At 43.8% G+C, this 27,804-nt stretch overlaps 1 protein-coding gene and 1 pseudogene across 1 annotated transcript in view; one reads left to right on the top strand and one right to left on the bottom strand.

Moving 5' to 3' along the window:
* Positions 1-27,804, top strand: part of LOC124607126 (phospholipid phosphatase 1-like) — a 773,329-nt gene that overhangs the window by 649,463 nt on the left and 96,062 nt on the right. The gene's annotated exons all lie outside the window — the stretch shown is intronic.
* LOC124608499 lies at positions 21,135-21,252 on the bottom strand (annotated as a pseudogene).

Here is a 27,804-nt window from a genome sequence, read left to right as displayed (position 1 = left end):
CATTAGTGAATAACGTAAAAACTGCAGAGGGTAAAAACTGTAGAGGAATACAGAGATTTGAATACGTTCATCAAATAACTGAGGGCGTAGGTTGCTAGTAGTACTCTGAAATGAAAAGGTTGGGAAAGGAGAGGAATTGATGGCGGGCCGCATCAAACCAGTCAGGAGACTGACGACAAAAAAATAGGTGTTGTGATGAGACATCGAAAGTAACTACCGTTAAGTCTTCACGAAGTTGTGATATTTAGTGAAACAAAGAGCATGATGCGTTTGGCGTAGCTGTACGTCCAAGCGTACAGGATTCTACGGCTGTGTGCGCCGCCACGCCAGGGAAAGTGATTGTCGCGCCAGCAGCAGTCTCTGGCTACGCCCCGCAGGCGCCGCTTAATGGCCCACAAGCGGCAACCCCGGCACAAATCAAGCCCAATTACCGCCGTTGTCTCCTCTGACTGCCGCTGCTGCAGGGGCGTCACCATTAGTCTTTGGAGGCTGTTAGCATAGCGCGTCCGTCACGCGCGACACAAGTTGTCTGCGGCTCTTTCAGTACTCCAGTGTTCCGTTCGCTCACGACCTACGTACACGCACACAACTCCACTCCGTTGCCCTTCCCTCCCTTTTCCACCCCGCTTCTCCTCTCCCACTAATCCACATAACGCGCGCGGATTCATATCAGGTTACACGAAGTTTCAAACTCTGATCTGAGTGATCATTTTAGTTCTACACGCTATAAATCACTTAACCCGAGTTAATAAGGCCAGCCTCTCCCTGATGTATCTTTGTCGAACAAGCCTATAGATAAGTAGATGACCGCGTTCTCGTAATCCAGTTGAACCAAGCTTTTTCTCTTCGAAATTGGGACATTCCTAATAGATGACAAGGTGATCAAAAAAATTTATGTTCACGGCGTACGAATATTTTTTATTTATTAGTTACTGACCGCCAATGGTTACGGCTATACTAAGAAAAATACTGGTTTGTTGGAAGACCGTATGCTTATTCATATGGACTCGCATTCGGGAGAACGACGGTTCAATCCCGCGTCCGGCCATCCTGATTTAGGTTTTCCATGATTTCCCTAAATCGCTCCAGGCAAATGCCGGGATGGTTCCTTTCAAAGGGCATGGCCGACTTCCTTCCCCGTCCTTCCCTAATCCGATGAGACCGATGACCTCGCTGCCTGGTCTCCTTCCGCAAAAACAACCAACAACCATGGCTTATTTATATAAATGATATGCACCCTAGTATTATGGGTAACTCTAAAATATTTCTGTTTGCTGATGACACTAGCTTGGTAGTAAAGGATGTTGTGTGCAACATTCAAAATGGTTCAAATGGCTCTGAGCACTATGGGATTTAACATCTGAGGTCATCGGTCCCCTAGAACTTAGAACTACTTAAACCTAACTAACCTAAGGACGTCACACACATCCATGCCCGAGGCAGGATTCGAACCTGCGACCGTAACGGTCGCGCGGTTCCAGACTGAAGCGCCTAGAACCGCTCGGCCACAACGGCCGGCTGTGCAACAAATAGTGCAGTACATGACCTCAGTTCATGGCTTGTAGAAAATAAACTAACGTTAAATCACAGTAAGACTCAGATTTTACAATTTTTAACACACAATTCAACAAAACCTGACGTTTTAATCTCACAGAACGGGCATATGATTCGTGAAACTGAACAGTTCAAATTTCTAGGTGTTCAGATACATAGTAAGCTGTCGTGGAAAGCCCACATTCAGGATCTTGTTCAGAGACTTATTACTGTCATTTTTACTATTCGAGGTATCAAAAGTGAGTGATACTTCGACACGTAAATAAGTCTACTTTGCTTATTTTCATTCACTTATGTCGTATGGTATTATATTTTGGGGTAACTCTTCCCATTCTACAAGGATATTTTTGGCTCAGAAACGGGCGGTTCGGGCAATAAGTGGTGTGAGTTCACGAACCTCTTATCGACCTCTGTTCACGAGTCTGGGTATTTTGACATTGGCCTCTCAATATGTATATTCCTTATTGTTGTTTCATGTTAAAAATATTAGTTTATTCCCAAGAATAAGCAGCTTTCACTCGGTTAATACTTGGCAGTAATCAAACCTGCATTTGGATCGGACTTCCTTAACTCTTGTGCAAAAAGGTGTGCAGTATACTGCTGCATCCATTTTCAGCAAGCTGCCACTCGAATTCAAAAATCTTAGCAGTAATCCACGCGCTTTCAAATCGAAATCGAAGAGTTTCCTCATGGGTCACTCCTTCTATTATGTCGAGGAGTTCCTTGAAAAATTAAGCTTATTCTTATTGTATTGCTGATAGCGTTTACTTAAACTTATGGTCTGACTTTTTTGAGGTTCATCAACATTTATTTTTATCTGTTGTTACTTTTATGTTGTAAGTTCATGTACTGACACGTTCCATGACCTTGGAGATTTGCTCCTCAATTTGATCCTACGGAACTTGATGTGTAAATAAATAAATAAAGTGCCACATTACAAATATTTAGGATGTATTTCAATTTCAGTAGAGATAATGACGTCATTAGGGAAAAAACCTAGTTGAATAAGATAGATGTATAGTACACTACAAAAAGCCCTGCGGAACAAACGAATAAGAACCAAATTTTACAACAGAATATTGATTCCGATCCTGCTGTGTTGAAACGAAACGTGGACATATGCGAAGAGGAAAGCGTTGATGATGGAGTGTACTGAAATCATTCTTTAGAGCAATAGAAGGAAAACGTATAATTAATATATAGGACGTGTACAATCATGTGGAAACTACAAAAGCACAGCACATTACCTTCCCTAATGTGCTGTAGGTAAACCGTTGGCATTTAAAACGGCTTCCAGACGTCTCGGAATGGATAAGTAGAGTCCTGTACGGTTTTCAAGGGAATCTTGCGCCATTCTTTCTGCAAAATAATGGCAAGCTCAGGTAACGATGGTGGACGTGGATAGCGACCACGCACCCTACTCTCCAAAGTAAACCACGAAGATCAGTACTATTGAGATCTGCTGATTGGCGACCAGGTGAGATGCGACGTCCATCCTCGTGCTCACAAAACCAGTCCTGGATGATGCTAGTTTTGTGGCTAGGGGCTCAGTCGTCTAGGAACACAGAATCACCACCGGGGAAGAGACATTGTTCCATCGAATGAAACTGATCAGCCAAAATCGTCACGTAATCCTTGGCAGTAATGCGAGCTTGCAGGGTAACCATCGGGAGCCGGCCTGGGTGGCCGAGCGGTTCTAGGCGCTTCAGACTTGAAATGCGCGACCGCTACGGTCGCAGGTTCGAATCCTGCCTCGGGCATGGATGTCTGTGATGTCCTTAGGTTAGTTAGGTTTAAGTAGTTCTAAGCTCTAGAGGACTAGTGACCTCAGAAGTGATGTCCCATAGTGCTCAGAGCCATTTGAACCATTTTTTAACCATCGGGCTACACTGATTATTAATGTAATTTACCAGCATTTTACATTTGCAATGGCTTATCTGGCGCTTACATAAACCTGTGATCTTGAAACGTCAGTCACTTAAATACGTTATCTAGACAAATATATTTCCAAAGTTTAATTAGCCTATATTCATTATTTTTGGTTGTTGCGATTATTTTCCGTTAGTGTAGACGGAACTAAGAGTGTAGTGTGCTGAATAAAGTAAGGGACTGTAGGAACGCTGGAGGATTACCATACATTTAATGTATCTTCCTTTTGAAAATATCGACATATCGAGCTGGTGCCAAGTGGGACCCTGAGAGACCAGAGAAACAGTGGACATAGAAACAGGCTAATTAGCGTAAACCTTCAATGAAGATGTCAAAGGTATTTTTGCTTAGGTGGTGGTAATGGGGCTCTCGCCCCGAACCTTCCACAAGTGGAGACTTGAACTATTGTGTCTGTCTCCTCTGAACGCAAAATTTCGCCAAGCTCGTACGCCGCTAGATTGGCATTGTTCGAAAAAATAGCTACGGACCATACATAAACCGGATGTCAATACGAGAGAACGAATGATTTTCAGCAACATTACTTAGTAATATTTGCCAAATTTCCCATATCTTTGTAATTCAGTAAGAGCCAATTGCTTTTTTGTGAAATCGAAATGAGCTTTGAAAGTGATTTACCATGATTTCTGTGAGGCTTGTATGATTGTCAGTCCGAAGATCCTTGGTATAAATATGAAGATATTTTCTTCTCTCGTCAGTTAAGTTCAGTATCTGTCTTGTTATTCGAGGAAAACAAACAAAATATTAATTCCGTAACTTTATATTTTCGAGATGATTGGGACCCCTTTTATAGTCCGCGCAGGATGCCGTGGCCGGTAGATGCTTTGACGGCAGAGCACGCGTGAGGAGAGCAGTTCAAAAATGGTTCAAATGGCTCTGAGCACTATGGGACTTAACTTCTGAGGTCATCAGTCCCCTAGAACTTAGAACTACTTAAACCTAACTAACCTAAGGACATCACACACATCCATGCCCGGGGCAGGATTCGAACCTGCGACGTGGCGGTCGCGCGGTTCCAGACTGTAGCGCCTAGAACCGCTCGGCCACTCCGACCGGCAAGGAGAGCAGTAGTGGTTTGGTTACGGGCAGGCGTAGTAGGGGAAACGGCGAGCCTGGCTCACTTTCTTTGTAAACATTAAGTGGGTCCCCTCCACACCCACACTTGTATGCTGATCATTCAGAAATATCTACTGTCACCTCTGATTTGGGTAGTATCTAAAAAGAGTTCCGCCGAAAATGCAGCGATTTATTTTCACCTGGCCTGGCCATTTGTACCTTTCAGAGAAGCGTCATGAGTGGCGAATTTTGAGTAAAACCTACACATTTCTCTAGGGGCCATGTTAAAATTTGCTTCTTTTGCCAAAACACAGTGTTTACACAGTCTCACCTGAGTAATATGTTGTGCAGACAGAACTGCGAGAGAATTCTGAAACACTGTTTTAGTAAGTTTATTAAGTGAGGAACTGAGGAAAAGTAAGGTCAATAGTTCATGAGGAAGCACATCCTCGGTGCAAAAAACGTGTAATGTCTTCATTTACGTTGTTCCAAAATTTGTAACGTTTCTCATTTCACCACCTATCGACGGCCCTTAAAACTTACATTCTTTCATCGAAAAAGTCTGTAGTTAGTGGAATAACACGGTAGATTATGAAATTTTACATAGTAACGATATGGCAAAATACTCTCCTCTTGTGTGCTATCATTTGCCAAAATCTAATTTCGATATCTGTAACCGTTTAAGAAATATGAGGAATGTGGATATTTCACAATGGCCTTATCGCTGGCGCGGCGCAATCGCAAATGGATGTGCTACGTCTGATCACTTTTCTAGAGTTTGGTGACAGCTACCTCCACCCGAGTCTAATGAAAAATTCAATATGTTCGCTAAATTTCATACGCAACAACACATGTAATACGTACCGAACGCAAAATCATACCGACCTCTATTTTTCATTGCAAACTTTTCCGAATTTCGCGCAGTGCCTTATTTCCACGTAAATATCACAATAACTATGGTCATTAACGAAATGATGGGCACATCATCATGAAACTGACATATAAAGTTACAAGTAAATCAAAAATGAAATTTTTTTCCAAATAGTCTCTGTAAAATCGTTGGAGAAAGATTGCAGTGCGTGCGCCTCGATTCTGTCATCGCTGACCGGCCGAACGTTGGAGAACACTAATCGGCCTCCCCTTTCGAACAAACGAATGAACTCGTGCAGCGCACTGGACGAAAACTGGTCACTGCGCGTCGGCTACCGTATCCTGCGCGGACCCTACAAGAATGTATGCTAACTGGCTGGTGCGCCTGCGGCAGCGAAGAGCGCGGCTGGGTCGCACGTTGGACCCAGACGGCCACCTGCGCGTCGCCTGCTCCACGTTTCCTACGCAGTCCCTCGGTGCGTGGGAGTGCGCCTCCGCTTTACGCGCAACGCCAGGAGACCTCAAAAGCAGGCGGCCTGAATGGCGCGCAGGTGTGCGCCGCCGTGGCTCCTTTGTGGCGGTGGGTCCGCCGCCCCCACGCCCCGTTCCACCTTTAACGACGCCTTTTGATCGCCGAGCCGCCCCACTGTGCAGGCGCTACTGTGCGGGGTGCGTCCATCAACTAACGGGACAGCCTCGTTTAAAAGCCCAACATTCCGCGACTAAACGCGCCGCGCGAAAAGTGGTACCGAATTCGGCACGTATTCCAGTGAAGCAACCGCCCACGGACTTTCACGGAAGTAACGTCAGTCGTTCATAACTGGAATTGCAATAGGATCGTTGCTCGGAAAGAAGGTTCTTGTGGCGACGTCTTTGGCTAAAACGACCTCAGTGTTCCTGCCCCATCAGATTAGAGTAAAAACTTGATCTTCGGATGATAGCTTCATCGTCATTTTCGTTCACAGCAACTGACTGCTGTGACTTGTTAATTACTCTTTTGAATCCCCTCACTCGCATCCCCTACTCAATAATGGGGAGGGGGAGAAAGTAAATGCTCTTTAATAGTATTGAGAAGTAATCAGTAGTAAGATTAAATTACGATAAAATAGGTTTGCTTATAGTTTTGCTGTAAAAGCACATATCGGTGATGTAGATGAAGATATTGCTCACAGGAATTCCAGAAGTAAGTACTGTAAGGCAAGGGACAGAGCAGGACAGAATGAAGGGCTCATGGATGGATTGTTATATTTGGGAGTGGAATGAGATGGAGAGAAGTGTTTGACCCATAGGTGGAAGCTGGAACACGGAGGAGTGACGTTGGCGCTATGGTGGTCACGAAAGTGGATGAGGCATCGGAACCTAGATCTTAGGTAGGGCGTAGGGGCAGGGCTGTATCTGGCAGGACGGGTAGATGTCAGCACGGAGTTCTTATTTGGAGAGAGGGAGTCTGTTTTCCCTTCGAATATGGTATGGCGGTATGGGAGTGGGCGATAGGGAAGATGTCTTTGATACTGGCATTACAGCAGCCCAGAGTGGAGAGATTTGAGGGCAGGGGTGAATGGGGTTTTGCGCTTCTACTGAATTGTATGTGTAGCACTATCGAAGTGATTGGGATCCGTGTGACGAAGTGGGATACGCATAGAGAGCGTGAGAAGGAGTGCAAAAATGTTGGGGAGGGGGACACTTTTTGAATGAATAATTGGCCCATGATGCTACCAGAGGTCGTAAGTGATGTTTGCCATGGAGGGACGCTAGTGGTGTCGCCGCCCATGTTTAAAGCGAAACAACGTAACAGATTTCCCTGTTGCTTTTATTCACAACTGAGGTTATAGGCGCACTGTCGTTTATCAATAACTTCAAGCGGAACAGCGGCTGCAAACTTAATGGTGCATGGAAGTCTATCATCTATCATAACTGGCTTATGACTTCGGAGCGTTGCTGTAGACGAAGCCTCGGATATGTGTGTGGATGTGTGTGTGTGTGTGTGTGTGTGTGTGTGTGTGTGTGTGTGTGTGAGAGAGAGAGAGAGAGAGAGAGAGAGAAAGGGGGAAAGGGGAGGAGAGTGGGTGTCCAAGGGCTAATTTTAAATTTAACAAATAAACGACACCTATATCTGTCTTCAAGGGAACAGTTGTTGACAGATGTATTTTATCCCATTGTTTCCCACCGAAGCTTCCTATGATATCCGCTCCTTTATATTTTTTCGCTAATTTGACAGATTCTCGCATAGGTCCATTATACAAACGCGCCAAGTTGGTTGAGTTGTCACAGCTTTTACAACAAAATGTTTTCGCACGAAGACAGGCAGATACAGTTGAGATCATCTTCTGAAGGCCGTACGAAAAACTAAACTATAAATTCCATAAAGTTCCATTTAAAGTGTTATTTTATCCTCTATCTTTACAACAAAGAGGCAAAGTACGTGTAAGACATGCATCCATTGTCAAGCTTCTTAAAGAAAAGCCAGTACCGAAGGTTACTGACATAAATGGTGAAAATCGAGAAAAAATATTCTTACCCCATAATCGGCTATTAGAAGTTTTACATATAGCAATAAAACCAATACTTTCAAAGAGCTTAGACAGATTTACAAAGAATTTGTCATGCCAACCCAGATCCAAAATTATAACATAAAATACACGATTCAATCAATGTGTAAGTTCTGAAATGTACAAATAGAACTGTACACTACAAACAGGCCAGTCACTCACGTACAACAGTGTACGTAATCTGACGTGCAACAGCCATTAAGTGTGAAGGAAGACATCGATCGTTTGCGCCTTACTACTTCACTATAACCTACACAGAGAAATGTTGAGACGCTTAAACGTTACGATTTTTAAATCGTAGAGCTCATTTTATCAGACAGTTGTCAGCGACACACGATGGCAAGTTCACAAACCTGAGAATCTCATATAAATAACTTGGAAGATATTAATTCCAACTAAAGGCTTTTCACAAATCAGAAGATAGATTGCCGATGTATGATCTGAAAAGCAAAAAGAAGCTAAAGGAATAGGCGTAGTTCTCTCTCTCTCTCTCTCTCTCTCTCTCTCTCTCTCTCTCTCTCTCTCTCTCTCTCTCTCTCTCTAATGTTGGGAACTGCACGCAGTGGGAATACATTAATCCGTAATTACGTTCTAGACGAGTAGTTCTCCCCCACCCAAGTATGTCACAGTGACGAATGGTGTAACACGATCATATCAATTGAGTGGTGGATAAAGCAAATGATTAGCTTAAATTCATTGACTGACAAACTGCATTGTCTCTACCAAAGATATTGCTTAAAAATACTTCTTCTACCAGTACTTGAGTACCGCTAAAGCATGTCAGATCTACAAAATCGCCGCGCCGAGTGGCCCGTGGTTAGAGGCGCCATGTCACGGATTACGCGGCCCCTTCCGCCGGAGGTTCGAGTCCTCCCTCGGGCATGGGTGCGTGTATTGTTCTTAGCTTAAGTTAGTTTAAGTAGTGTGTAAGTCTAAGAGACCGACCACCTCAGCGGTTTGGTCCCTTAGGAATTAACACACATTTGAACATTTACATAATCTTTAGCTGTGCACTCTTTTACCACGATAAATGTTGACATCATGTGTGATGCATTATATAATCGTCGGTGGCTCTGCGCTAGAATGACTAAGGAACCGACGGAACGTGATGACTCAGAATGACCATGGGAATTACATTCAAATATGACACCGCCATCTCTCTCATTATTATTTGTCCTCGTTTACGAATTACTATTCTGGCAGACACCAACACAATGTAAGAAAGCCGTATGTGGAATGACGAGATGTCGCAGATGAGAGTGGAATGTTCAGATTGTGAAATTTCAGGGAGGTGGCGTTACAAATACTGGTTTGTTTATTTTTGTCGAAACAAGGATGCTGGAGCATATAAGCCTGCTGTCCTCTACGGTAATGATTTGTAACTAGCCGGTTTAGCTTTCAACCCAACAACGATTTATTTCATGAAGAGGAAGCCATAATCTAATGACGCCACAATAGAAATCGCCTTAGCACACTGTTCCCAACCCAACTCACCGTACCTGCGATGAATTACAGCGCCAGTTAGTGGCCGCACAAGACCACCCAAGAAAGTAGTCATCATCATCATCATTTAAGACTGATTATGTCTTTCAGCGTTCAGTCTTGAGCATAGCCCCCTTATAAAAAACCTCCATGATCCCCTATTCAGGGCTAACATTGGTGCCTCTTCTGATGTTAAACCTATTACTTCAAAATCATTCTTAACCGAATCCAGGTACCTTCTCCTTGGTCTGCCCCGACTCCTCCTACCCCTACTGCTGAACCCATGAGTCTCTTGGGTAACCTTGCTTCCCCCATGCGTGTAACATGACCCCACCATCTAAGCCTGTTCGCCCTGACTGCTACATCTATAGAGTTCATTCCAAGTTTTTCTTTGATTTCCTCATTGTGGACACCCTCCTGCCATTGTTCCCATCTACTAGTACCTGCAGTCATCCTAGCTACTTTCATATCCGTACCCTCAACCTTATTGATAAGGTAACCTGAATCCACCCAGCTTTCGCTCCCATACAACAAAGTTGGTCGAAAGATTGAACGGTGCACAGATAACTTAGTCTTGGTACTGACTTCCTTCTTGCAGAAGAGAGTAGATCGTAGCTGAGCGCTCACTGCATTAGCTTTGCTACACCTCGCTTCCGGTTCTTTCACTATGTTGCCATCCTGTGAGAATATGCATCCTAAGCACTTGAAACCGTCCACCTGTTCTAACTTTGTTCCTCCTATTTGGCACTCAATCCGTTTATATTTCTTTCCCACTGACATTACTTTCGTTTTGGAGATGCTAATCTTCATACCATAGTCCTTACATTTCTGATCTAGCTCTGAAATATTACTTTGCAAACTTTCAATCGAATCTGCCATCACAACTAAGTCATCCGCATATGCAAGACTGCTTATTTTGTGTTCACATATCTTAATCTCACCCAGCCAGTCTATTGTTTTCAACATATGATCCATAAATAATATGAACAACAGTGGAGACAGGTTGCAGCCTTGTCTTACTCCTGAAACTACTCTGAACCATGAACTCGATTTACCGTCAACTCTAACTGCTGCGTGACTATCCATGTAAAGACCTTTAATTGCTTGTAAAAGTTTGCCTCCTATTCCATAATCTCGTAGAACAGACAATAACTTCCTCCTAGGAACCCGGTCATATGCCTTTTCTAGATCTATAAAGCATAGATACAATTCCCTGTTCCACTCATAACACTTCTCCAGTATTTTCCGTAAGCTAAAGATCTGGTCCTGACAACCTCTAAGAGGCCTAAACCCACACTGCTTTTCATCCAATTGGTCCTCAACTAATACTCGCACTTTCCTTTCAACAATACCTGAGAAGATTTTACCCACAACGCTGATTAAAGAGATGCCTCTGTAGTTTTTACAATGTTTTCTGTTTCCGTGTTCAAAGATTGGTGTGATTACTGCTTTTGTCCAGTCTGATGGAACCTGTCCCGTCTCCCAGGCCATTTCAATTATCATGTGTAGCCATTTAAGACCTGACATTCCACTGTATTTGATGAGTTCCGACTTAATTTCATCCACCCCAGCTGCTTTATTGCACTGCAATCTATTGACCATTTTCTCCACTTCCTCAAATGTGATCCTACTTCCATCATCATTCCTATCCAATTCTACCTCGAAATGTGAAACATTACTGATCGTATTTTCACCTACATTGAGCAACTCTTCAAAATATTCCCTCCATCTGCCCTAGGCATCCACAGGATTCACCAGCAGTTTTCCTGACCTGTCCAAAATACTTGTCATTTCCTTCTTACCTCCCTTTCGAAGACTGCTAATTACACTTCAGAATGGTTTTCCAGCAGCTTGACCCATAGTCTCCAACCTGTTTCCAAAGTCTTCCCAAGATTTCTTCTTGGATGCTGCAATTATCTGTTTGGCTTTGTTTCTTTCTTCAACATAACTTTCTCTGTCTACCTGAGTTCTAGTGTGTAACCATTTTTGATACGCCTTCTTCTTCCTTTTACAGGCTGCCTTGACTGTGTCATTCCACCAAGCTGTTTGCTTCATCCTACTTTTACACTCTACTGTTCCAAGACATTCTTTAGCCACTTCTAGTACTGTGTCCCTGTACCTTGTCCATTCCTTTTCCAATGACTGTAATTGACTACATTCAACTAACTGGTACCTTTCTGAGATCGCTGTTATGTACTTGTGCCTGATTTCCTTATCCTGAAGTTTCTCCACTGTTATCCTCCTACATATGGACCTGACCTGACCTGCACTTTCGGCCTCACAATCCCAATTTCACTGCAGATTAAATAATGATCAGTGTCATCAAAGAATCCCCTGAATACACGTGTGTCCCTCACAGCCTTCCTGAGTTCCTGATCTGTTATTATATAGTCAATGACAGATCTGGTTCCCCTGCCTTGCCAAGTATACCGGTGAATGTTCTTATGTTTAAAAAAGGAGTTTGTGATTACTAAGCCCATACTGGCACAGAAATCAAAGAGTTGTTTCCCGTTCCTGTTGGCCTCCATATCCTCTCCAAATTTACCCATAACCTTTTCATACACTTCTGTTCGATTTCCAATCCTGGCATTAAAATCACCCATGAGCAGAACACTGTCCTTGTCCTTTACTCTAACAACTACATCACTGAGTGCCTCATAAAAACTATCCATCTTATCTTCATCTGTCCCTTCACAATTCGAATATACTGACACAGTCCTAATTTTCTTGCTAGACACTGTCAAATCTATCCACATCAGTCGTTCGTTTACATACCTTATTGCAACTATGCTGGGTTCTATTTTTTTCCTGATGTAAAGCCCTACACCCGATTGTGCTATTCCTGCTTTGACTCCTGACAGGTAGACCTCGTATTCTCCCACTTCCTCTTCTTTCTCGCCCCTTACCCGAATGTCACTAACAGCTAAAACGTCCAGCCCCATCTTACTTGCAGCCTCTACCAGCTCTACCTTCTTCCCAGAGTAGCCCCCATTGATATTAATAGCTGCCCATCTCATTACCATTTGTTTGCCAAGTCGTATCTTAGGAGTTCCTGGTTTGTCAGTTAGAGGTGGGACTCCGTCACCTCCAAAGGTCCGAGGCATTTTGCTCTGATTGTTGCCAGCATCATATTTAAAGTACCAGGGAAGCAGGTTGCTAGCCTTACTTGCCCCGAGTCCCATTGAGTTTTACCCCTAACGGTTGAGGGACTAACCGGTGGATTTGGTAGTCTTTGCCGCATGAGCACAAAGGTGACCACGACTCAGAATATGTCCGAGATGTCCAGCCTTATTCCAAAGTAACTGGTATCCCGACTGTCGGGGCCACTTACTTGTCCACTCATACGTTGCCCGTGGTTCATGAACTAGGACATGACTACAGGAACCCACACCATGAACCACCAAGTAGTAAAAAAAAAAATAAAATAAAATAAAAAATAAAAAAAAAATAAATAAAAATAATAAAAAAAAAGTCTGTCGCCGTGTTTCAGAGCTTACCGAATAAAACACCAGTTGACATTTGACGTATTCGTAGGCAGTTAGAGCATATTTACATTACAGTTCCAGGTATGTAATTTCCTTCTGGTCTTTGGTAAATAACAATATAGAGTACTTCGCGAATATAACCGCTTGCTTTATTTTTTTCTGCTTAAGAACTATATGGAGGCTCCTCGTCTCTCTGATAGAACAGGGAAGATTCTAGTATATCTGATGCCTCGACGAGGTCTATTTATCGACTCATTGAAAACGGAAATGGCTTTCATAATTTTATGCTTCGGTTCAAATATTAGTTATCCCGTACGTATAAGTCGGATGACAGAAAACAGAACTTACTCTTCGACTAGCGAGATTGTGACCACCATTTTAATTAAAAACAAAAATAAATAAAAGTCTTCAGAAACAATCACTGCTGTTCCCAAGTCTTGAAAAAATTTACTGAACTTCAAAATTAAGTTTGATGCGCTTAGTTACATATCGTACCTCGAATGCTGTATATTTTAAACAATATGAGCAGTTGTTAAGACACTGACTTCCCAAAACCAACAAAGGCGGTTGCTGGGACAAACTCTTGAAAGAAAACTGTCATTTTTTTCTCTCATTCATGTCCATTCTGAGCTTGTTCCCGTCTCTTAACAACTTGATCATTTACAAGGCGTGAATCTTTAAACTTCCTTTGCTTTTCGCTTAACTCTTCATGTGTTTCAGCAGCCAGGTGACAGGATAGTCACGGCTTTTTCCGTACATACTACATGAAACCGTTAAAAACAATGACTTAAAACTTCTTATGACAGTACTCATTTCCAAGAATGACTTCTATTTTACATACCTGGCATTGTGTTTACAAATAAGTTATTTAAATGATAAAAGTGAACTTGGAGTCGTAAAATTAATTATGTAACGGTTGTGGTCTAAAACTGTCACATGCTTGGGACCCCCTAGCGTTGCTGCGATGAACTATGAGTCCATGTGTCCGTCCATTGGCTGAGTAGGCCTACTGTTTACGAAGTTCATTTCGTTTTCTTGCAGTGAAGCACCTTACTGTTGTATGTAAACCAATTACTCAAGTTTTAATGGAGATATCGCCCTGTTGTGTGCAGCAACTGAGAACGTGAAAGGACGCTGCCCGCATCCCGGAAATGCCACTGAACCCGTGAAGGCAATTAGCTACGCTCTAGCGCTGTCTACAACGGCAGAATGCACCTAGCGCTGTGAGACCTTCTCACTCTAAGACAGGAGTTGCTTTATAATGGAGTGGCCTGGAAAGAACAATGCAACAAGCTGAGTGCAGAAAGCGTCGTCTCGTATACCGGGCACAAGTAGGGAGAATGTGAATTCTGAGTAACTGTTGATAATGTTAAAGAGTAGTAGAATCACAGTATTCTTGTGTACTACGTTTCGTAGTTCCATTCTTGATATTTCGTCTGTCTATCCTGCGCCAATCTCATTTTTTCATTCTACTTAGGCCCTACGTCCTCAGTCTGTGATAGCAGTAGCGTCTCTAAACTTAGTTGCTTTCTGCTGCTTACAGCATTTCAAATTAGCTAGCCCTGTGCCTAAAACTGCCTATACGTGGTACGGCTAGATGCTGACCGGCACGTGTAGCGTTACGCTTCATGGGAACGGCACATCTCCTAGCACGGTGTATGAATTGACAATATTTACTTACGAAATGAATGGTGGTAGTAATTCCTCGTGAATGTCTGCCATTAAGGGCAATAATGAAAAAGGAAGGGAAAGGGAAAAGGGAAAGGGAAAAGGGGGAAGGGGTCACTGTTGTCAGCTGCATTGGGACATTACGCAGAATCGGCGGCGACTAGTGAAAATATGTACCGGACCGGGATTCGAAACTGGGATCTCCAGCTTACTAGAGAGGTGCGATAACCATTGCGCCATGTCGGAAAGAACAGACACCACACATTTCTATAATCTGATACGCGTAACTGGGCAATGAATCCACCTTCTTCAGTGCGGATGAACAGATACGTCCGACCTCCCGTAGGAATCTCAGAAGAGCGAATATGGGGGAAATGGACAGGGGCTGCAGACAGGTGGTGCACGATGGGAGTGTGGGTCGGCCGTGAGGCGAGCAGAGATAGTCCGTGCAGTTGCGGTAACAATGTCTCCCGGATGGCGCATCAGGTATGACGTTTTAATTTATTATTTCTTTGCTACCGACTCTATTCGCAACACTGTTTGCAGACAGTATCTCCATATATCACTGACTATACCTGCAAAATTATCATTCTACGACAGATAGGTAAGAAAGATGATGTCGTAAACATTGAGCTGACTGAGAAACTAGCTTTTGATTAAAATGGAGTGCTGATTACTCAGACCATATTCATCCAGTGTTTCACAATGAGAGCACTTAGCGACTCCCAACAAACGGAAAGCGTAGTTTCAGACCTTTTCTAAACTTTTTCTCTCATGTGTGCGTAACGTCCAGTAGTGTGTGGTTATAATTATAGAGTAGCTACTCACGGAAGACCTTTGTAAGCTGTAATTATCTTACGCTGTGAAACTTCGTAGATACGCTAATGCGTTAATGCGGAACCGATTTATGTTCGGGAAAAAAATAGTTCCAGTTGCCGCGGGTGCAAATCAAGCGCTGTACACATTGTTCTGACCGCGTTGATGTCACACTGTTATACAAACACCACACATTCATCTAATTTAGATTCGGACCTATACAGCTTAGTGGTCAATCAATAATCGTTAAGACTACAAATTCGCAGGTTCCGAGTTCATTCCCTGGTCAGTACTGTGACGTTTTTATGTAACTCACTGTTCCTTTCACCTCTGGGTATGATTTGTGTAAGTGAAAAGTTCCAAGTTATCTCTTGGTTATGAGTTCCTATAATTGGTGAGAGGTAGGCAGTTAAAAGACGAGAGTAAAGCAAGAGCATACTCTGTCCAACAGGACGATACCTAATAAAGCACTGCTGTATTCAGGTCGAGAACACCTTTACTGCTTCATTATTACCCTTCACGGCAGACATTCACGAGGAATTACTACCACCAGTGATTTTATACGTAAATATTGTCAATTCATACACTGTGCAATCCATAACGTGAGTGAACAGTATGGCTATCGAGAAAATAGACTATGTGCTGTTAGTGAAATTGTTTGTTGTGAATGGCAGCAAATACAGTGCTGCTCTGAGAGAGTATCGCCGGCTGAAAAGTCTGAAGAGAGGCCTGATGTCATTAAATACTTTAAAGGTTCAAATGGCTCTGAGCACTATGGGACTCAACTGCTGAGGTCATTAGTCCCCTAGAACTTGGAACCAGTTAAACCTAACTAACCTAAGGACATCACAAACATCCATGCCCGAGGCAGGATTCGAACCTGCGACCGTAGCGGTCTTGCGGTTCCAGACTGCAGCGCCTTTAACCGCACGGCCACTTCGGCCGGCTACTTTAAAGAAAATAATAATAATGACTTCCGAAAACATACTGGGCTTGGGTGGTGGCACCTAGATGAGGAAGGCATGCTATGCCGATGGAAGCTATTGGCGAGGTTGCTGTTGCTGTAACTGATCATGCAGTACGTCACCCTGGTAGTGCTAGTGCTCGTGAAGTGCCACGAGAACTGTCACGTCTCATGTTCAACAGTACGGAAAGTCTTACGATCTGTTTGCAGCAGCCGAAACCTCAAGGTCTACAGCAACGTTCTGAATTTTCCCTACGAATTATGGCACGGATCGAAGTTAATGACATGTGGCCTGGCTATGTTCTGTGGAGTGACGCAGCACATTTTACACTACAGGGCGCAGTGAATATACAAAACTGCCGAATTTGGGGCACTGCTAAAGCGTGTGTTGCGCACGAAGAGCCACTGCACTCTCCGTATGTGACTGTGTGGGGTGGGTTTACAAGCACCTTTATTCTCAGTCCGTTCTTCTTTGAAGAAAATGCAACCAGACGGCCTGTAGGGGGTATCGTGACGTCTGCACGTTATCGCAACCTCCTTGTACATCATGTGTAAGAACGCAACTGTGTGGAAACACCGTTTTTATGCAATGTCGCTCACCCAGTGAGAGATCTGTTTAATGCAACAATCCATGAATGTTTTTTCTCCAGATGTTTTCCAGATGCATGGCCTGGGAGATCACCTGATCGGAAACCGTAATTTTTGGCTCTGGGATACTTCAAATAACGCGTTTACCAGGGACACGTTCGATCTCTACCGTGTCTGAAGGCTATAAACAGGAACACATAGCTGAGATTTCACATTTTTTTTCGTCAAGAGGTGGAGCCTCTCCACGCCCACACCGGCATGATGGCGAACTCAAAAGGTCTACTGCCATCTCTGCATAAAGGGTTAGTTTTCACTAAAGTGAGGTGTCGCAGGATGTGGGGACTGCGATGTTTGCGTACGTCTGGTTAAGGTTAACCCTTAACACACGCTCATCTGGAGATAGATTGGGTCGAAAGTCAAACGAAAGGTAGCGGTTTGAAGGGCAGAGGGGGAAAAAAGTGCCAAGCCAAGCGCCAAGGGGCGATAGTTAGGTCGGGTAGTAAGAGCAGTAGCGGATGTCTTGCTGACTGCGACAGGTCATGCAAGCGTAGAGATACCACAGGAAGTGCTGCGAGCAACTGCTGATCACGCTGTTTTGCGGATGCAGCATCTCGTCGACGCCTCCTATGCTCATATTGAACAAGCTGTGGAAACAGCTGTTACTAATGAAATTAACACTATGCCTTTCTTGCTAGTTTTACTTTCTCTACCTACGTCCCATTCTTAACCCATTACATACGGAAACATTTCTATACATCTTTCTTAAATTCACTTCGCTAAATTTGCACCTGATGGCCAAAACTGAAACTAATTTTGTCCAGCGTAAGTCTGTTCCACATTAACGCATTAGCGTATATACCAAGTTTCGCTGCCGTACGATAATTACAGCCCACACTGTACTTTAATGATAGCCACCAGGCAGTTAGCACATTAACTCATTAGTATAGTAATCAGATTTTGAAGCTGTTTTATACGCGCGATTTCGATTTTTTAAAGAATCGCGGTATTATAGGTTAACTAACTAAATGATGTGGTAATTGAAAAGGCGATGTTAATCAAACAAGTGGTTATTTAAGATGCTCACAAGGGTGATCGATGTTGTACTATACTGGAAGAAGCGAGGTATGCGTCTGCTCGTTCAACCACGTAACTGCAGTGCAGTCTTGGTCTTAGACACGACCGGTTACCTTAGGTTAGTTAAGAGTGCAGTGTTCTTTGTTACGTTCAGTGTTCTTGCATAGTATAGAAGTGTCACAGTGCTGACTGCACATTATACTGCGGCGTTCGTTCATGCCGTCATGTGAGATCACAGTCCAGCGGACTGTCTGAAAAATATCGCATGCACATCCCACGAGAGAATTTCGATTCTACCCAGAACATATGACAATTTGGTGAACAGAAACTGTGCACCACCGCCGCGCCCTAGCAGGAGATGGATTTTTTTCAGCCTGCATTCTCCTCCTTTGCCCTTCATCCCACCCCCACCTCCAGCCCTTCTCTCAGTCCCACACCGCCCTTACCGTCACTCGAGACGGTCACCTGCGTATCGAATTCCACGATTTCTCAGGCCTCGACAAGGTCGCATAGAATGGTGTTAGCAGTACCATTTGTCTCAACATGTAATACAACGCACACTATGTTTGATGAAGAGTACTTCGTACCAATATTAGAGAGATTTTCTGTCCTATTCTATTCGCTCATGGAGCAAGAGAAAAATAACTTTTTGTGCCTGTGTACTTTCTTCTATCTCTCATATTTTCCTCGTGATGTCTATAGGAGATGCACGATGCAGGCAGTCTCCCCCTAAAACCAGTGGTCTGAATTTGCCCAGCAGGACTTCCCGGGAACAAAGTCGTTATTCCTCCAAAAAATTCCATTGAAGCTTCCCGAACATTACTGTTAACTTCTGGATCTGCTAAACCGATGTGTTACAATCCCAGCAACGCGTCTCTGAAGTCGTTCGATGCCTGTTTTTCTTGATTGATAAGGAATTGGAACACTGGAGTAGGCATTCTAGAAGTAATGTGGCTAGTCTTACCCGCGTTTCCTTTACAGCCGCACCGCTCACTCCAAGAACACTATAAGGAGAGAGGAAAAAAAACAATCTGTCACTCATCCTTCCACCATTGATTTCACTTGTTCTTTCCGTTTAGTGTCCTTTCGTAGTATTACCGCATGGAAACTACTTACCCTTAAATCAGATGTGCCTGCTTCCCTCTTTCTCCTTGGCATTATATTGTGTTTATCCACATTTAAATAGAGCCACCATTCATTGCACCAAGTGGAAATTCTGTCAAATTTGTTCTGCATTTTGTTACGATCGTCGAAAGACGAAATCTTCCTATAGACAATACCATCCTCAGCGAACAATCTGATAGCGCTGCTGACACCATATTTTGATATTTTCTGTTTTCAGAAAACGATGGCGGTCCTATTACGATTCCTTGAAACATACCCGATGTTAAAGTATAGTGGAAGCTGTTGGTACGACCAAGTTCGACATAAACTAATTACGTATATTTAAACCGAATTCTGTAATTTTACATAAGGTGTCCATGTCAAAGTTTGTTCCCATTGTTATTACAATATTTGTAAAACAAATGTACATTTTCAGTTTGAAATTTTTTTTTTTCGGGATCACCCATGACTCACTAAAATGTAAGACCTGACGGGGAAATAAGAATAAAAATAAAATTTTATAAAAATTGGTTTCTACATCTTGGGATGCCTGAAATACAAATTGCTGAAACGCAATTTCTGAAAAGAACTGAGCACATGAGAAAAGGAAAAAACAATGTTTGGCTACCGCAACACGTGATAATGTTTGCGAATGTCATACGAGAAACGGTGGGTGACTCCGAAAGGATTTAAAACGTACTACTTTGACATTAAATGTTAGTAACAGATTAGAAACAACATATGGCTTCCCAAATTAACATTAGCTTATATATATTTACATTAGGAAGACTAACGACATGGTTGAACAATTCGTGAAGAAGAAATGAGATTCATCAGCCTCAAGCATAAGAAGAAGAAGTAGACGAAGCAATATAAGTTGTTATTATTACGCTCTGTGACGAGTTAGTGCCATTCTTACTCCGGAACATTGTATGAATGATACAGTGAACTTGGCGCTTTGCTTGCCTCCGTCATCAAGGTGTAGTGTTTCGCGGTTTAAGAGTCCCGTTCGGGAATTTGTGAGGGTTTTGAAGTGTCATTCTCGTGTATACACTGCAAATATATCAGATTCATCAGAATATGTCATAATCTGGGTAGGCTTATATTTTGTGTGCTGTATCCTATACATGCACAATAAAATGTAACTCCCTGAATTATTGGATTTTGACTCCTTGTTGATCTCTGACTAAATGCATGATGCCCAAAGCATACTTAAGAAAAAGTTACGTAGGACAGCATAGAAACCCTTGATAGAAGGATTTTTACAAAAATAATGGATGTAACACAAGCTACAGGTGGTTGGAGAGTGAGAAACACTGCTAAAATATGCAGAAGGTAACAAAATGGTTAAATTGGCTCTGAGGACCATGGGACTTAACATCTGAGGTCATGAGTCCCCTAGAACTTAGAACTACTTAAACCTAACGACATGACACACATCCATGCCCGAGGCAGGATTCGAACCTGCGACCATAGCGGTCGCGTGGGTCCAGACTGAAGTGCTTAGAACCGCTCGGTCTCACCGGCCGGCCAGAAAGTAAGAGAAATAATCCTCTTTGGGCACCTCTGCCGAGTAAATGAGAACAGTCTAACGAATCAAACATCACTGTATTTCTGAAAAAAGGAAGTCAACAATAGCGTGGACTGGAGAAGTAAGAAAAGAACTAGAGAGAAACAATATCAAAGAATCGGGAAAATTAAATACTAAATTTAGAAGGCTTTAAAAACAGAAATTAAGAATTAAGGAACAACATAAACTAAAAACTAAACTCCATCCGAACACGACTTGGAAGGCCCAACGGTACCGATCGGCCGCCGTGTCACCCTCAGCCCACAGGCGTCACCGAATACGGGTATGGAAGGGCATGTGGTCAGCACACCGCTCTCCCGGCCGTATGTCAGTTTACGACACCGGAGCCACTACTACTCAAACAGTAGCTCCCCAGTTTGCCTCACAAGGGCTGAGTGCACCCCGCTTGCTAACAGCGCTCGGCAGACCGAATGGTCACCCATCCAAGTGCTAGCCCAGTCCGGCAGCGCTTAACTTCGGTGATCTGACGGGAACCGGTGTTACCACTGCGGCAAGGCCGAAAGGAACAACATGGACATAAGAAAATAGAAGAGAACATAGGGAGAGCACGAAGTAATGGACAAAAGTGAAACACACAGTAATCTGATCATCTGGAATTGGTAGTTATCCCAGTTGACCAATAAGAAGGTGAAAATAACACTGAAAAACTTAAAGCTACAAGTTTTATCGACGGGAATTAGCAGACAGTGAATGCAAAGAATATTTCCTTCTAGAATAGTTAACAGTAGTTGACAGAATAATCGAGACGGAGTGCGGACTGTGGATGGCGCGCCGCCTAGCGACGACCGCTTGTGACCGGAAGCAAGGTGTGGGCGTGCCGCGCACACCTCCGGCCGCGCCGCTACGCAGCCGGCAGCAGTAGTAGCACGCATGTCTGGACACCACGCTGTCTGGATCTCGGTTACCCGGCCACTCGCTTGTTGGCTTGAAACGGACTTCCCGCGTCCCTTTCCACATCCTTTCCACCCCAAGAGCTCATCCGCCAAACGACAAATTACATACAATCGTTGAGAAATGTACGAGAGCAACGTAATATTTTCGAAATTAGATGCTGATATTTTTCGCGTTTCGGAACGAAGCGAGAAAGTAAAAAGAAGAGTGCAGCGATACAGAAGCAGAATAACACACAGACATTGTATTCAAGAATTATTTCCTACAGCACAAGTGAAAGCAAATAATTCTCTGCGCCTGGAGAAAAAAGAAAAAAATTGGTGCACTAACTTTATTATATACGTCGTTATTGATACAGCAGCGGCCTTTAGAAAAAAAACGTCGTTTATGATGGGCAAACTAACTTCCTGTATATCATCGTTCTTTCCAAGGAATACGGAACGAGGATAAGTCCTCACACACCGTACCAGACATGTATTCTAATAACACTATTTGTCTTGACCACAATAGAGTGTGGTAAAGACAGGTATGTTCTTATAGTGCAACTAAATGACGACATCTCATAGAGCTACAGCAATATACAGTGCGGTCAGAAACAGTCTGAAAAGCTCTTAAAGGCATTGCAGCATAGATTGTGCTGATAAATAATTGTTAAGAAAAAATTTGGTATGTTGTACCGTTTCCGAGCTAATTAGTACTTAAGTTAGCCCATCAGGCCGTTGGGCGCACAAATTCACGCGGCCCGCCCGAAGCAGTTAGTGCCAGTTGTTCTCATAACATGTATGATAGCCCACGAAACTACCTAGACTTTGGCTCGGGTTCGATTTTTACTACCGTCCCATGTCAAATTTTTGTGTCGCTCACTTGTTTGATTTCAGGAAACAAAATGAAGAGCACGTTTGGTGACACCGTCTCTGACGAGCCGCTTGAATTTGCGCGTGCAACGGCCTGATTGGCTACCTTCGACGCTAATCAACTCGGAAATGGCGCAAAGTATCAGAATTTTTCTGAAGTCCTTTCCGAGCACGACCGATCTTAAGTCACCCTTACAAGGTTTTCAGATTGTTTCCGGACGCCCTATATATCAGATCGTTTCTTCTCAGACCCTGAAATTAGTTACAGTGTCTCTTCGGGTATATAAAGCCCGTTGCAAATCTTTCGATTTAAGTCCGCATAGGCGGCCGGTATCTCAGTACCGGTGCTTATTCATTCAATCATTTCCCTGTTTGGCCTCCGAAGGCTGTGTGGTCCATAGAAAAATTTGAGAACTATCAGGAATCTAACCTGGGACCTCCTCATTACTGTCTAATAACACTAATCAATAGACCACGGAGACGATCTTCTCATGGATTTCGTCTCTTGCTGAAAAGGCAGCCTCTGCGAAAAATCATAATGTGCCCGGAACCATCTCTAAATGTTTGATACGCATACTATTTATTTCTGCTGTTACTTTATATTGTACAGAAGAGCGTTTTAAGTTAGCAGAGTTCAGTAAAGTGAAATGAGGTAAACTGGTGTACAAAACATTCCGGGACTTCTTCCCGCGTCGATACAGGGTAAAAACTGAAGCCTTTGACGATTGCCTACATCGCCTGTGTCATGAGCAACTGACTGTCAAAACTGCTACTGTGGGGGCCTCACAGTCATATATCGCTTCTGATTGGTCGGTAATTACGTAATGCTGTCGCAGATGGTGTCAACGTCTGTGCTAGTGGCACCACCGCTTCCATAGTAGTGTAAACAATGCTACGAGTGTCTGTCTCTTCTCTGCATCTAGAGCTCGCTTGCAGGTTATATCCGCTGTCACGGTTGAAGTGGAATCCCAGTATGTAGGAACCTGGGACAAAACTTTAGTTTTGACCATTCAGAAGCCATCTATGGGCTATATAAGGTTACCACAGCAGCAGCTTTGACAGCCAGTTTCCCCTGCCGAAGACGATGGAGGTAATCGTCGAAAGCTTGAAATTTTGCCCTGAACTGAGGCTGCAAGAAGTCCGTGAATGTTTTATGTAACAGTGCCTTAATGAAAGACTACGTTCTCAGGTAAATTGGTCCGTGACACTTGCGAGTCGGCCGTCGAAACGTGACCGATTAGAAGCAAATACAGCGAAGTGGGAAGTGCCTCGGCGCACAAACGTCGCGAGAGAACCTGTCTCCGCAGCCCGTTCAGCACGGTGCAGATGAAACGTCAGCAATCGACCGGCGACAGATAAGGAAAGTGACATCTGAGCGGATGTGACGTCCGGCCTGGACCGGATGGCAATGCCCTCGCCGCTCCTGCGCTGGCGCAATGAACTACGCGGCCTACGCGTAACTCGAACCGGCTGGGTGGAGTTGGCTTCGTGTCTCTCCAGGCTTGCATATTTGCATGCCGCTTTGGAGGAAGAAAATTGTTTCACCCAAGGCTTCGTAGAAAACAGAAAACGTCCGCCTCCTTAGCTGTGTGGTCAGCGCCCCTGACTGCCATTCAGGGGGTCTGGGTTCGATTCCCGGCCGGATCGGAGATTTTATCCGCTCGAGGACTGGATGTTGTGTTGCCTTCATCATCGCCATCGACGTCCACATCGCCAAAATGGCGTCAAATAAAGAGACGTGCACTACGCGACCGATGGAAGCCAATAATGCTATACGATCATTTCATTTCAGAACAGTGAGGTGTAAAGGGCTGGCAAGTTTGTACTGCATACTCAGCCCAGAGGCTTTCACAGACGGAACCGAGCCTCTGCTCATGCTTGTCACCACTGGAACGCCATACCCGTCCGCTCTACTTGTTGATGGCAGTGGTGATTGTGCAAATGAGTGATGACCTGATAATTCATTCAAGCCAAACGAACAACCTAGGTGGCGCTAGATTCTCAGAATGGCTTCCTTAAAGCGATAGTAACGAAGGCCGGGATAGCTGATGCAAATTTACTGCTATTAGAAACTTCGAAAGCGTATACATTTTGGTATCGACGGGGGCTACTACTTCTTAGCGTGTGTATGACAACCATTGTATGACATTTAAATGAAGTGTAGCGACGATGTGGCACATCGTCTGCTTAGTTCAAATGGTTCAAATGGCTCTGAGCACTATGGGACTTAACATCTGAGGTCATCAGTCCCCTAGACTAAGAACTACTTAAACCTAACTAACCTAAGGACATCACACACATCCATGCCCGAGGCAGGATTCGAACCTGCGACCGCTGCGGTCGCGCGGTTCCAGACTGTAGCGCCTAGAGTCTGCTTAGTACTACATGCAAAGGACGCAACTAGGTTATCGCAGAGTCCCTTTTTTAGAATGGCAGGTTTACTTCGACCAATTCTCAAACGAAGCCCTCTAAGTGATCAGGCTGCTTTCAAGAGAGTAGCTCATCTTTTGGTGGTATTCGACCACGTTCAGTTCTATCCTGCCAGCGTTGCAGCCTCTCTTCTGCGTTTGAGTTCATTAGGGGAGCAGTACTTGAAATAAAGCTTTCCTGCAGCGAAGACTTTGAGCAATAGGTTCATGCTCTTGAAGTGTGTGCCTGTTAACAGTGTTGACTTTTCTCCTTTCGGATTTGGCGGATAGCTATCTACACGTGTATCAGTCTGTATAACGGAGAAGCAAAGACGTAAATAAATAGGTTACAGAGTGAGATATAAATGATAAGATTCGCTGATAACATTGCTACTTCAGTGAAAGTGAAAAAGAATTACAGGAAGTGTTACATGGACTGAAGAGGCTAATGAGTACGGAATATGGATTGAGAGTAAATCGAAGAAAGACGAAAGTAATCAGAAGTAGCAGGAATGAGAACAGCGAGGAATTTGAAATCAGAATTGGTGATCATGAAGTAGAAATAGTTGGGAATTCTGCTACCTAAGCAGCAAAATAATCGATGATGGACAGAGCAAAATGGACATCAAGAGAAGACTAGCACTGACAAAAGGGGCATTCCTTGCCAAGGAAAGTCTACTACATAGGTCTTAATTTGAGGAAAAAGTATCTGATAATGTAATTTTGGAAGACAGCATTACTTGGCAGTGAAATATGGACTGTGGGACAATGGAAACAGAAAAGAACAGAAGCAGTTGAGATATGGTGTTACAGAAGAATGTTGAAAATTAGGTGAACCGATAAGGTAAGGAATGATGAGGTTCTCCGTAGAATCGGCCATGGAACGAGGAAGAAGGGACAGGATGGTAGAACATCTCGCTTCCAAAATTACATTCTCAGAAATGTCTTCCTCAAATCAAGGCCTACGTTTAATACTAGCAGACTTCTCTTGGCCAGGAATGCCCTTTTCGCCAATGCTAGACCGCGTTTGATGTCCTCCTTGCTCCGTCCTTCATGGATTACTTAGTGATCACCTATTCTGATGTTACATTTCTCACTGTTATCCTTTCTGCTGCATCTGATTACTTTCGTCTTTCTTCGATTGATCCTCAATCCATATTCTTTACTCGTCCCATTCAACACATGCTGTAAATCTTTCTCACTTTCACTGAGAATAGCAATGTTATCAGCGAATCTTATCATTTATATCCTTTCACCTTGCATTTTACTCTCACTCTTTAACATCAGGAAATAAATTACATGTTACTAGATGGAACTGTAGAGGATAAACCCTACAGAGGAAGACATAGATTGGAATACATTCAGCAAATAATTTAGGAGGTAGGTTGCAATTGCTACTCGAAAGGTTGGCACAGAAGAGGAATTCGTAGTGGGTCGCGTCAAAGCAGTCAGAAGGCTGTCTTTTTTTCTGTCTGATATCGGGTGGTGCTGTTAAGACGAGAACTTGATTTTTCTCGAGCTCTATAAGGAATAAATTAGTTAGAAAGATAGAAAGAAGCCCAACATCTTGTGGCTTAGAGCCGGGTGCGAGCCTTTCTATTCGAAGTTAATTCCGCAGTTTGTGTGCATACTTCACTACTTACTTAATTTAACAGCTTCTTTTAGACTCAAGAGACTGGGTGGACACGCTTCCAGACGTTTCTTTGCCAGAAAAATTAGAGTATGCCACTGGGAATAGAACCTGTAACTTTGGTGTCAGTAGCTTCGCCAACCATTAGAACTAAGAGCGAGCTAGAAAATACATTCAAACGTACAGTCGTCCCGCGTCGTCCGGAGTCGCTAAGGACACTCAAAGAGGAAGTGAGCAACGCCTGGCATCTCCTAAAAACGCGCCATTGTTTTTCCAAATCGAGGCACATAAATACGGAACCGCTGAGGGGTGTGCTCCATTGTTTCCCCCATGTCGGGGTATCCTTTTTTTTTTCACCGACAGAGAGATCGTGTCCTGTTTTATCGAGTGGCACGTCCTTCGGCTACAGGAGGGGGATGACGTGGTGTTAGGGAGGGGAGGGGGGGGGGTTGTGTGTGTGTGCGTGCTGAGGCCTACAATGTGCTCGCCGGGCCCACGTAGGGAGCTCCTGATGCCCCACGGCGGCAGCTGTGGCCACCACAATGCCACCTCCCCCAGCCAGTGGTAAGCTCGTTACTATAAATACAGTACAGCGCAGATACAAAAATGGGACACGTCATGCGTGCCGCGCTGTCCCTGCTGCGTTACCAAATCACGTCAAGCACTGTCCGTTTCCCACGGTGCAACAATGCAACCCCTTCACCCGCTGTGCGCGTTTCGCAGCGCCGGTCAAAGATAGTCGCGTCCCGTAGGCTGGCGTGCAGAGTGTTGTGTCTAGCTTGCAACTAACACCGACTTATTCGCGGGCGACATCGCATATTCGTGACAATTCGTACTGTACGCCGACGAAATGTTAACAAGTGGATCGGGAGGCCGATAACTAAAAAGCGGAAAGAGATCAATGTTACATCTACTCCTCCCGGTGTATACAAGGTGTTGAACCGTTATAGGTAGAATCAAAACGAACAAGTAGAACCGGCCGCTGTGGTCTAGCGGTTCTAGGCGCTTCAGTCCGGAACCGTTCTGCTGGTACGGTCACAGGTTCGAATCCTGCCTCGGGCATCGATGTGTGTAATGTCCTTAGTTTAGTTAGGTTTAAGTAGTTCTAAGTTCTAGGCGACTGATGACCTCAGAAGTCAAGTACCATAGTGCTCATAGCCATTTGAACCTTTTTTTGAACCGTAATACATCATATCGAGGAAACCATTGATTTCCGGACCTATGTTTATTAGGATTATTTACTTCTTACGTTGTTCTCTATTCACCTTTTTCG

This window comes from Schistocerca americana, chromosome 3 (genome assembly GCF_021461395.2).
Source record: "Schistocerca americana isolate TAMUIC-IGC-003095 chromosome 3, iqSchAmer2.1, whole genome shotgun sequence".
NCBI classification, from domain to species: domain Eukaryota; kingdom Metazoa; phylum Arthropoda; class Insecta; order Orthoptera; family Acrididae; genus Schistocerca; species Schistocerca americana.
Note: the sequence above shows the minus strand (reverse complement) of the source record. Positions and strands in the feature narration are given on the sequence as shown.